The sequence below is a fragment of the Anthonomus grandis genome, unplaced genomic scaffold (assembly GCF_022605725.1).
Source record: "Anthonomus grandis grandis unplaced genomic scaffold, icAntGran1.3 ctg00000580.1, whole genome shotgun sequence".
In the NCBI taxonomy this organism is placed as follows: Eukaryota; Metazoa; Arthropoda; class Insecta; order Coleoptera; family Curculionidae; genus Anthonomus; species Anthonomus grandis.
This window is the reverse complement of record NW_026088545.1, coordinates 1,003-13,534: the sequence shown is the minus strand read 5'-3', so window position 1 is coordinate 13,534 and position 12,532 is coordinate 1,003. Positions and strand designations below refer to the sequence as shown.

Below are 12,532 nucleotides of genomic sequence, written 5' to 3'. Positions count from 1 at the left end.
GAAAAAATTATAGTTTTTGAGAAAAATCGAAATTTCGGTTTTTTACAATTAACATGTACTTTTTTAGATCGAAAATTTTGCATTACTTTTTTGTTATTAAAGATAGACCTTTTATTTAAAAACTGCCAAGTACTCCTTGCAAAGGGGCACCTTGTACGTAATAATCAAAAACTAAAAAAATTGTAGTTTTTGAAAAAAATCTAAATATCGGTTTTTTACAATTAACATGTACTTTTTTAGATCGAAAATTTTGCATAACTTTTTTGCTATTAAAGATAGAGCCTTCATTTAAAAACTGTTAAGTACTCCTAGCGAAAAGGCATCTTGCACATAATTATTAAAATTTAAAAAATTATAGTTTTTGAAAAAAATCAAAATTTCGGTTTTTTACAATTAACATGTACTTTTTTATATCGAAAATTTTGCATAACTTTTTTGTTATTAAAGATAGAGCTTTCATTTAAAAACAGTCAAGTACTCCTAGCGAAGGGGCACCTTGCACATAATTATCAAAATTAAAAAAATTATAGTTTTTGAGAAAAATCGAAATTTCGGTTTTTTACAATTAACATGTACTTTTTTAGATCGAAAATTTTGCATTACTTTTTTGTTATTAAAAATAGAGCTTTCATTTAAAAACAGTCAAGTACTCCTAGCGAAGGGGCACCTTGCACATAATTATCAAAATTGAAAAAATTATAGTTTTTGAGAAAAATCGAAATTTCGGTTTTTTACAATTAACATGTTCTTTTTTAGATCGAAAATTTTGCATAACTTTTTTGTTATTACAGATAGAGCTTTCATTTAAAAACTGTTAAGTACTCCTAGCGAAGGGGCACCTTTCGCGTAATTATCAAAATAGAAAAAATTATAGTTTTTGAGAAAAATCAAAATTTCGGTTTTTTACAATTAACATGTACTTTTTTAGATCGAAAATTTTGCATAACTTTTTTGTTATTAAAGATAGAGCTTTCATTTAAAAACTGCCAAGTACTCCTCGTAAAGGGGCACCTTGCACATAATTATCAAAATTGAAAAAATTATAGTTTTTGAGAAAAATCGAAATTTAGGTTTTTTACGATTAACATGTACATTTTTAGATCGAAAATTTTGCATAACTTTTTTGTTATTAAAGATAGAGCTTTCATTTAAAAACTGCCAAGTACTCCTCGCAAAGGGGCACCTTGCACATAATTATCAAAATTAAAAAAATTATAGTTTTTGAGAAAAATCGAAATTTCGGTTTTTTACAATTAACATGTACTTTTTTAGATCGAAAATTTTGCATAACTTTTTTGTTATTAAAGATAGAGCTTTCATTTAAAAACAGTCAAGTAGTCCTAGCGAAGGGGCACCTTGCACATAATTATTAAAATTGAAAAAATTATAGTTTTTGAGAAAAATCGAAATTTCGGTTTTTTACAATTAACATGTACTTTTTTAGATCGAAAATTTTGCATTACTTTTTTGTTATTAAAGATAGAGCTTTCATTTAAAAACAGTCAAGTACTCCTAGCGAAGGGGCACCTTGCACATAATTATCAAAATTGAAAAAATTATAGTTTTTGAGAAAAATCGAAATTTCGGTTTTTTACAATTAACATGTACTTTTTTAGATCGAAAATTTTGCATAACTTTTTTGTTATTACAGATAGAGCTTTCATTTAAAAACTGTTAAGTACTCCTAGCGAAGGGGCACTTTTCGCGTAATTATCAAAATTGAAAAAATTATAGTTTTTGAGAAAAATCGAAATTTCGGTTTTTTACAATTAACATGTACTTTTTTAGATCGAAAATTTTGCATAACTTTTTTGTTATTAAAGATAGAGCTTTCATTTAAAAACTGCCAAGTACTCCTCGCAAAGGGGCACCTTGCACATACTTATCAAAATTAAAAAAATTATAGTTTTTGAGAAAAATCGAAATTTAGGTTTTTTACGATTAACATGTACTTTTTTAGATCGAAAATTTTGCATAACTTTTTTGTTATTAAAGATAGAGCTTTCATTTAAAAACTGCCAAGTACTCCTCGCAAAGGGGCACCTTGCATATAATTATCAAAATTAAAAAAATTATAGTTTTTGAGAAAAATCGAAATTTAGGTTTTTTACGATTAACATGTACTTTTTTAGATCGAAAATTTTGCATAACTTTTTTGTTATTAAAGATAGAGCTTTCATTTAAAAACTGCCAAGTACTCCTCGCAAAGGGGCACCTTGCACATAATTATCAAAATTAAAAAAATTATAGTTTTTGAGAAAAATCGAAATTTAGGTTTTTTACGATTAACATGTACTTTTTTAGATCGAAAATTTTGCATAACTTTTTTGTTATTAAAGATAGAGCTTTCATTTAAAAACTGCCAAGTACTCCTCGCAAAGGGGCACCTTGCACATAATTATCAAAATTGAAAAAATTATAGTTTTTGACAAAAATCGAAATTTCGGTTTTTTACAATTAACATGTACTTTTTAGATCGAAAATTTTGCATTACTTTTTTGTTATTAAAGATAGAGCTTTCATTTAAAAACAGTCAAGTACTCCTAGCGAAGGGGCACCTTGCACATAATTATTAAAATTAAAAAAATTATAGTTTTTGAGAAAAATCGAAATTTTGGTTTTTTACAATTAACATGTACTTTTTTGAATCGAAAATTTTGCATAACTTCTTTGTTATTAAAGATAGAGCTTTCATTTAAAAACTGCCAAGTACTCCTCGCAAAGGGGCACCTTGCACATAATTATCAAAATTAAAAAAATTATAGTTTTTGAGAAAAATCGAAAATTCGGTTTTTTACAATTAACATGTACTTTTTTAGATCGAAAATTTTGCATAACTTTTTTGTTATTAAAGATAGAGCTTTCATTTAAAAACTGTTAAGTACTCCTAGCGAAGGGGCACCTTTCGCGTAATTATCAAAATTGAAAAAATTATAGTTTTTGAGAAAAATCGAAATTTCGGTTTTTTACAATTAACATGTACTTTTTTAGATCGAAAATTTTGCATTACTTTTTTGTTATTAAAGATAGACCTTTTATTTAAAAACTGCCAAGTACTCCTTGCAAAGGGGCACCTTGTACGTAATAATCAAAAACTAAAAAAATTGTAGTTTTTGAAAAAAATCTAAATATCGGTTTTTTACAATTAACATGTACTTTTTTAGATCGAAAATTTTGCATAACTTTTTTGCTATTAAAGATAGAGCCTTCATTTAAAAACTGTTAAGTACTCCTAGCGAAAAGGCATCTTGCACATAATTATTAAAATTTAAAAAATTATAGTTTTTGAAAAAAATCAAAATTTCGGTTTTTTACAATTAACATGTACTTTTTTATATCGAAAATTTTGCATAACTTTTTTGTTATTAAAGATAGAGCTTTCATTTAAAAACAGTCAAGTACTCCTAGCGAAGGGGCACCTTGCACATAATTATCAAAATTAAAAAAATTATAGTTTTTGAGAAAAATCGAAATTTCGGTTTTTTACAATTAACATGTACTTTTTTAGATCGAAAATTTTGCATTACTTTTTTGTTATTAAAAATAGAGCTTTCATTTAAAAACAGTCAAGTACTCCTAGCGAAGGGGCACCTTGCACATAATTATCAAAATTGAAAAAATTATAGTTTTTGAGAAAAATCGAAATTTCGGTTTTTTACAATTAACATGTTCTTTTTTAGATCGAAAATTTTGCATAACTTTTTTGTTATTACAGATAGAGCTTTCATTTAAAAACTGTTAAGTACTCCTAGCGAAGGGGCACCTTTCGCGTAATTATCAAAATAGAAAAAATTATAGTTTTTGAGAAAAATCAAAATTTCGGTTTTTTACAATTAACATGTACTTTTTTAGATCGAAAATTTTGCATAACTTTTTTGTTATTAAAGATAGAGCTTTCATTTAAAAACTGCCAAGTACTCCTCGTAAAGGGGCACCTTGCACATAATTATCAAAATTGAAAAAATTATAGTTTTTGAGAAAAATCGAAATTTAGGTTTTTTACGATTAACATGTACATTTTTAGATCGAAAATTTTGCATAACTTTTTTGTTATTAAAGATAGAGCTTTCATTTAAAAACTGCCAAGTACTCCTCGCAAAGGGGCACCTTGCACATAATTATCAAAATTAAAAAAATTATAGTTTTTGAGAAAAATCGAAATTTCGGTTTTTTACAATTAACATGTACTTTTTTAGATCGAAAATTTTGCATAACTTTTTTGTTATTAAAGATAGAGCTTTCATTTAAAAACAGTCAAGTAGTCCTAGCGAAGGGGCACCTTGCACATAATTATTAAAATTGAAAAAATTATAGTTTTTGAGAAAAATCGAAATTTCGGTTTTTTACAATTAACATGTACTTTTTTAGATCGAAAATTTTGCATAACTTTTTTGTTATTACAGATAGAGCTTTCATTTAAAAACTGTTAAGTACTCCTAGCGAAGGGGCACTTTTCGCGTAATTATCAAAATTGAAAAAATTATAGTTTTTGAGAAAAATCGAAATTTCGGTTTTTTACAATTAACATGTACTTTTTTAGATCGAAAATTTTGCATAACTTTTTTGTTATTAAAGATAGAGCTTTCATTTAAAAACTGCCAAGTACTCCTCGCAAAGGGGCACCTTGCACATAATTATCAAAATTAAAAAAATTATAGTTTTTGAGAAAAATCGAAATTTAGGTTTTTTACGATTAACATGTACTTTTTTAGATCGAAAATTTTGCATAACTTTTTTGTTATTAAAGATAGAGCTTTCATTTAAAAACTGCCAAGTACTCCTCGCAAAGGGGCACCTTGCACATAATTATCAAAATTAAAAAAATTATAGTTTTTGAGAAAAATCGAAATTTAGGTTTTTTACGATTAACATGTACTTTTTTAGATCGAAAATTTTGCATAACTTTTTTGTTATTAAAGATAGAGCTTTCATTTAAAAACTGCCAAGTACTCCTCGCAAAGGGGCACCTTGCACATAATTATCAAAATTAAAAAAATTATAGTTTTTGAGAAAAATCGAAATTTAGGTTTTTTACGATTAACATGTACTTTTTTAGATCGAAAATTTTGCATAACTTTTTTGTTATTAAGATAGAGCTTTCATTTAAAAACTGCCAGGTACTCCTCGTAAAGGGGCACCTTGCACATAATTATCAAAATTGAAAAAATTATAGTTTTTGAGAAAAATCGAAATTTCGGTTTTTTACGATTAACATGTACTTTTTTAGATCGAAAATTTTGCATAACTTTTTTGTTATTAAAGATAGAGCTTTCATTTAAAAACTGTTAAGTACTCCTAGCGAAGGGGCACCTTTCGCGTAATTATCAAAATTGAAAAAATTATAGTTTTTGAGAAAAATCGAAATTTCGGTTTTTTACAATTAACATGTACTTTTTTAGATCGAAAATTTTGCATAACTTTTTTGTTATTAAAGATAGAGCTTCCATTTAAAAACAGTCAAGTACTCCTGGCAAAGGGGCACCTTGTACGTGATAATCAAAAACAAAAAAAATTGTAGTCTTTGAAATAAATCGAAATTTAGGTTTTTTACAATTAACATGTACTTTTTTAGATCGAAAATTTTGCATAACTTTTTTGTTATTAAAGATAGAGCTTTCATTTAAAAACTGCCAAGTACTCCTCGCAAAGGGGCACCTTGCACATAATTATCAAAATTGGAAAAATTATAGTTTTTGAGAAAAATCGAAATTTAGGTTTTTTACGATTAACATGTACATTTTTAGATCGAAAATTTTGCATAACTTTTTTGTTATTAAAGATAGAGCTTTCATTTAAAAACTGCCAGGTACTCCTCGCAAAGGGGCAGCTTGCACATAATTATTAAAATTGAAAAAATTATAGTTTTTGAGAAAAATCGAAATTTCGGTTTTTTACGATTAACATGTACTTTTTTTGATCGAAAATTTTGCATAACTTTTTTGTTATTAAAGATAGAGCTTCCATTTAAAAACAGTCAAGTACTCCTCGCAAAGGGGCACCTTGCACATAATTATTAAAATTGAAAAAATTGTAGTCTTTGAAATAAATCGAAATTTCGGTTTTTTACAATTAACATGTACTTTTTTAGATCGAAAATTTTGCATAACTTTTTTGTTATTAAAGATAGAGCTTTCATTTAAAAACTGCCAAGTACTCCTCGCAAAGAGGCACCTTGCACATAATTATCAAAATTGAAAAAATTATAGTTTTTGACAAAAATCGAAATTTCGGTTTTTTACAATTAACATGTACTTTTTTAGATCGAAAATTTTGCATTACTTTTTTGTTATTAAAGATAGAGCTTTCATTTAAAAACAGTCAAGTACTCCTAGCGAAGGGGCACCTTGCACATAATTATTAAAATTGAAAAAATTATAGTTTTTGAGAAAAATCGAAATTTCGGTTTTTTACAATTAACATGTACTTTTTTAGATCGAAAATTTTGCATTATTTTTTGTTATTAAAGATAGACCTTTTATTTAAAAACTGCCAAGTACTCCTCGCAAAGGGGCACCTTGTACGTAATAATCAAAAACTAAAAAAATTGTAGTTTTTGAAAAAAATCTAAATATCGGTTTTTTACAATTAACATGTACTTTTTTAGATCGAAAATTTTGCATAACTTTTTTGCTATTAAAGATAGAGCCTTCATTTAAAAACTGTTAAGTACTCCTAGCGAAGAGGCATCTTGCACATAATTATTAAAATTTAAAAAATTATAGTTTTTGAAAAAAATCGAAATTTATGTTTTTTACAATTAACATGTACTTTTTTATATCGAAAATTTTGCATAACTTTTTTGTTATTAAAGATAGAGCTTTCATTTAAAAACAGTCAAGTACTCCTCGCGAAGGGGCACCTTGCACATAATTATCAAAATTAAAAAAATTATAGTTTTTGAGAAAAATCGAAATTTCGGTTTTTTACAATTAACATGTACTTTTTTAGATCGAAAATTTTGCATTCCTTTTTTGTTATTAAAGATAGAGCTTTCATTTAAAAACAGTCAAGTACTCCTAGCGAAGAAACACCTTGCACATAATTATCAAAATTGAAAAAATTATAGTTTTTGAGAAAAATTGAAATTTCGGTTTTTTACAATTAACATGTACTTTTTTAGATCGAAAATTTTGCATAACTTTTTTGTTATTAAAGATAGAGCTTTCATTTAAAAACTGCCAAGTACTCCTCGCAAAGGGGCACCTTGCACATAATTATCAAAATTAAAAAAATTATAGTTTTTGAGAAAAATCGAAATTTAGGTTTTTTACGATTAACATGTACTTTTTTAGATCGAAAATTTTGCATAACTTTTTTGTTATTAAAGATAGAGCTTTCATTTAAAAACTGCCAAGTACTCCTCGCAAAGGGGCACCTTGCACATAATTATCAAAATTAAAAAAATTATAGTTTTTGAGAAAAATCGAAATTTAGGTTTTTTACGATTAACATGTACTTTTTTAGATCGAAAATTTTGCATAACTTTTTTGTTATTAAGATAGAGCTTTCATTTAAAAACTGCCAGGTACTCCTCGTAAAGGGGCACCTTGCACATAATTATCAAAATTGAAAAAATTATAGTTTTTGAGAAAAATCGAAATTTCGGTTTTTTACGATTAACATGTACTTTTTTAGATCGAAAATTTTGCATAACTTTTTTGTTATTAAAGATAGAGCTTTCATTTAAAAACTGTTAAGTACTCCTAGCGAAGGGGCACCTTTCGCGTAATTATCAAAATTGAAAAAATTATAGTTTTTGAGAAAAATCGAAATTTCGGTTTTTTACAATTAACATGTACTTTTTTAGATCGAAAATTTTGCATAACTTTTTTGTTATTAAAGATAGAGCTTCCATTTAAAAACAGTCAAGTACTCCTCGCAAAGGGGCACCTTGTACGTGATAATCAAAAACAAAAAAAATTGTAGTCTTTGAAATAAATCGAAATTTAGGTTTTTTACAATTAACATGTACTTTTTTAGATCGAAAATTTTGCATAACTTTTTTGTTATTAAAGATAGAGCTTTCATTTAAAAACTGCCAAGTACTCCTCGCAAAGGGGCACCTTGCACATAATTATCAAAATTGGAAAAATTATAGTTTTTGAGAAAAATCGAAATTTAGGTTTTTTACGATTAACATGTACATTTTTAGATCGAAAATTTTGCATAACTTTTTTGTTATTAAAGATAGAGCTTTCATTTAAAAACTGCCAGGTACTCCTCGCAAAGGGGCAGCTTGCACATAATTATTAAAATTGAAAAAATTATAGTTTTTGAGAAAAATCGAAATTTCGGTTTTTTACGATTAACATGTACTTTTTTTGATCGAAAATTTTGCATAACTTTTTTGTTATTAAAGATAGAGCTTCCATTTAAAAACAGTCAAGTACTCCTCGCAAAGGGGCACCTTGCACATAATTATTAAAATTGAAAAAATTGTAGTCTTTGAAATAAATCGAAATTTCGGTTTTTTACAATTAACATGTACTTTTTTAGATCGAAAATTTTGCATAACTTTTTTGTTATTAAAGATAGAGCTTTCATTTAAAAACTGCCAAGTACTCCTCGCAAAGAGGCACCTTGCACATAATTATCAAAATTGAAAAAATTATAGTTTTTGACAAAAATCGAAATTTCGGTTTTTTACAATTAACATGTACTTTTTTAGATCGAAAATTTTGCATTACTTTTTTGTTATTAAAGATAGAGCTTTCATTTAAAAACAGTCAAGTACTCCTAGCGAAGGGGCACCTTGCACATAATTATTAAAATTGAAAAAATTATAGTTTTTGAGAAAAATCGAAATTTCGGTTTTTTACAATTAACATGTACTTTTTTAGATCGAAAATTTTGCATTATTTTTTGTTATTAAAGATAGACCTTTTATTTAAAAACTGCCAAGTACTCCTCGCAAAGGGGCACCTTGTACGTAATAATCAAAAAACTAAAAAAATTGTAGTTTTTGAAAAAAATCTAAATATCGGTTTTTTACAATTAACATGTACTTTTTTAGATCGAAAATTTTGCATAACTTTTTTGCTATTAAAGATAGAGCCTTCATTTAAAAACTGTTAAGTACTCCTAGCGAAGAGGCATCTTGCACATAATTATTAAAATTTAAAAAATTATAGTTTTTGAAAAAAATCGAAATTTATGTTTTTTACAATTAACATGTACTTTTTTATATCGAAAATTTTGCATAACTTTTTTGTTATTAAAGATAGAGCTTTCATTTAAAAACAGTCAAGTACTCCTAGCGAAGGGGCACCTTGCACATAATTATCAAAATTAAAAAAATTATAGTTTTTGAGAAAAATCGAAATTTCGGTTTTTTACAATTAACATGTACTTTTTTAGATCGAAAATTTTGCATTCCTTTTTTGTTATTAAAGATAGAGCTTTCATTTAAAAACAGTCAAGTACTCCTAGCGAAGAAACACCTTGCACATAATTATCAAAATTGAAAAAATTATAGTTTTTGAGAAAAATCGAAATTTCGGTTTTTTACAATTAACATGTACTTTTTTAGATCGAAAATTTTGCATAACTTTTTTGTTATTACAGATAGAGCTTTCATTTAAAAACTGTTAAGTACTCCTAGCGAAGGGGCACCTTTCGCGTAATTATCAAAATAGAAAAAATTATAGTTTTTGAGAAAAATCGAAATTTCGGTTTTTTACAATTAACATGTACTTTTTTAGATCGAAAATTTTGCATAACTTTTTTGTTATTAAAGATAGAGCTTTCATTTAAAAACTGCCAAGTACTCCTCGCAAAGGGGCACCTTGCACATAATTATCAAAATTGAAAAAATTATAGTTTTTGAGAAAAATCGAAATTTAGGTTTTTTACGATTAACATGTACTTTTTTAGATCGAAAATTTTGCATAACTTTTTTGTTATTAAAGATAGACCTTTCATTTAAAAACTGCCAAGTACTTCTCGCAAAGGGGCACCTTGCACATAATTATCAAAATTGAAAAAATTATAGTTTTTGAGAAAAATCGAAATTTCGGTTTTTTACAATTAACATGTACTTTTTTAGATCGAAAATTTTGCATAACTTTTTTGTTATTAAAGATAGAGCTTTCATTTAAAAACTGCCAAGTACTCCTCGCAAAGGGGCACCTTGCACATAATTATCAAAATTAAAAAAATTATAGTTTTTGAGAAAAATCGAAATTTCGGTTTTTTACAATTAACATGTACTTTTTTAGATCGAAAATTTTGCATAACTTTTTTGTTATTAAAGATAGAGCTTTCATTTAAAAACTGCCAAGTAGTCCTCGCAAAGGGGCACCTTGCACATAATTATCAAAATTAAAAAAATTATAGTTTTTGAGAAAAATCGAAATTTCGGTTTTTTACAATTAACATGTACTTTTTTAGATCGAAAATTTTGCATAACTTTTTTGTTATTAAAGATAGACCTTTCATTTAAAAACTGCCAAGTACTTCTCGCAAAGGGGCACCTTGTACGTAATAATCAAAAACTAAAAAAATTGTAGTTTTTGAAAAAAATCTAAATTTCGGTTTTTTACAATTAACATGTACTTTTTTAGATCGAAAATTTTGCATAACTTTTTTGCTATTAAAGATAGAGCTTTCATTTAAAAACAGTCAAGTACTCCTAGCGAAGGGGCACCTTGCACATAATTATCAAAATTGAAAAAATTATAGTTTTTGAGAAAAATCGAAATTTCGGTTTTTTACAATTAACATGTACTTTTTTAGATCGAAAATTTTGCATAACTTTTTTGTTATTAAAGATAGAGCTTTCATTTAAAAACTGCCAAGTACTCCTCGCAAAGGGGCACCTTGCACATAATTATCAAAATTAAAAAAATTATAATTTTTGAGAAAAATTGAAATTTAGGTTTTTTACGAATAACATGTACATTTTTAGATCGAAAATTTGCATAACTTTTTTGTTATTTAAGATAGAGCTTTCATTTAAAAACTGCCAGGTACTCCTCGCAAAGGGGCACCTTGCACATAATTATCAAAATTGAAAAAATTATAGTTTTTGAGAAAAATCGAAATTTCGGTTTTTTACGATTAACATGTACTTTTTTAGATCGAAAATTTTGCATAACTTTTTTGTTATTAAAGATAGAGCTTTCATTTAAAAACTGTTAAGTACTCCTAGCGAAGGGGCACCTTTCGCGTAATTATCAAAATTGAAAAAATTATAGTTTTTGAGAAAAATCGAAATTTAGGTTTTTTACGATTAACATGTACATTTTTAGATCGAAAATTTTGCATAACTTTTTTGTTATTAAAGATAGAGCTTTTATTTAAAAACTGCCAAGTACTCCTTGCAAAGGGGCACCTTGTACGTAATAATCAAAAAACTAAAAAAATTATAGTTTTTGAGAAAAATCGAAATTTAGGTTTTTTACGATTAACATGTACATTTTTAGATCGAAAATTTTTGCATAACTTTTTTGTTATTAAAGATAGAGCTTTCATTTAAAAAACTGCCAGGTACTCCTCGCAAAGGGGCACCTTGCACATAATTATCAAAATTGAAAAAATTATAGTTTTTGAGAAAAAATCGAAATTTCGGTTTTTTACAATTAACATGTACTTTTTTAGATCGAAAATTTTGCATAACTTTTTTGTTATTAAAGATAGAGCTTTATTTAAAAAACTGTTAAGTACTCCTAGCGAAGGGGGCACCTTTCGCGTAATTATCAAAATTGAAAAAATTATAGTTTTTGAGAAAAATCGAAATTTCGGTTTTTTACAATTAACATGTACTTTTTTAGATCGAAAATTTTGCATAACTTTTTTGTTATTAAAGATAGAGCTTTCATTTAAAAACTGCCAAGTTACTCCTCGCAAAGGGGCACCTTGCACATAATTATCAAAATTAAAAAAAATATAGTTTTTGAGAAAAATCGAAATTTCGGTTTTTTACAATTAACATGTACTTTTTAGATCGAAAATTTTGCATTACTTTTTTTGTTATTAAAGATAGAGCTTTCATTTAAAAACAGTCAAGTACTCCTAGCGAAGGGGCACCTTGCACATAATTATTAAAATTGAAAAAATTATAGTTTTTGAGAAAAATCGAAATTTTGGTTTTTTACAATTAACATGTACTTTTTTGGATTGAAAATTTTGCATAACTTTTTTGTTATTAAAGATAGAGCTTCATTTAAAAACTGCCAAGTACTCCTCGCAAAGGGGCACCTTGCACATAATTATCAAAATTCGAAAAAATTATAGTTTTTGAGAAAATCGAAATTTCGGTTTTTTACGATTAACATGTACTTTTTTAGATCGAAAATTTTGCATAACTTTTTTGTTATTAAAGATAGACCTTTCATTTAAAAACTGCCAAGTACTTCTCGCAAAGGGGCACCTTGTACGTAATAATCAAAAACTAAAAAAATTGTAGTTTTTTGAAAAAAATTTAAATTTCGGTTTTTTACAATTAACATGTACTTTTTTAGATCGAAAATTTTGCATAACTTTTTTGCTATTAAAGATAGAGCCTTCATTTAAAAAACTGTTAAGTACTCCT

At 26.5% G+C, this 12,532-nt stretch overlaps 1 long non-coding RNA gene across 3 annotated transcripts; it reads right to left on the bottom strand.

The window, feature by feature from the left end:
- Positions 1–704: 704 nt before the first annotated feature.
- Positions 705–10,021, bottom strand: LOC126749731 (uncharacterized). 3 transcript variants are annotated; one of them, XR_007665274.1, is made up of 3 exons: positions 9,915–10,021; positions 7,376–7,676; positions 705–1,871 (listed from the first exon to the last, which is right to left on the bottom strand). It is a non-coding gene; the product is annotated as an uncharacterized LOC126749731 (long non-coding RNA). The 3 variants fall into 3 exon arrangements; XR_007665275.1 differs by lacking the exon at positions 7,376–7,676 and adding an exon at positions 4,968–5,268; XR_007665276.1 differs by lacking the exons at positions 7,376–7,676; positions 9,915–10,021 and adding exons at positions 2,216–3,591; positions 9,441–9,806.
- Positions 10,022–12,532: the final 2,511 nt, after the last annotated feature.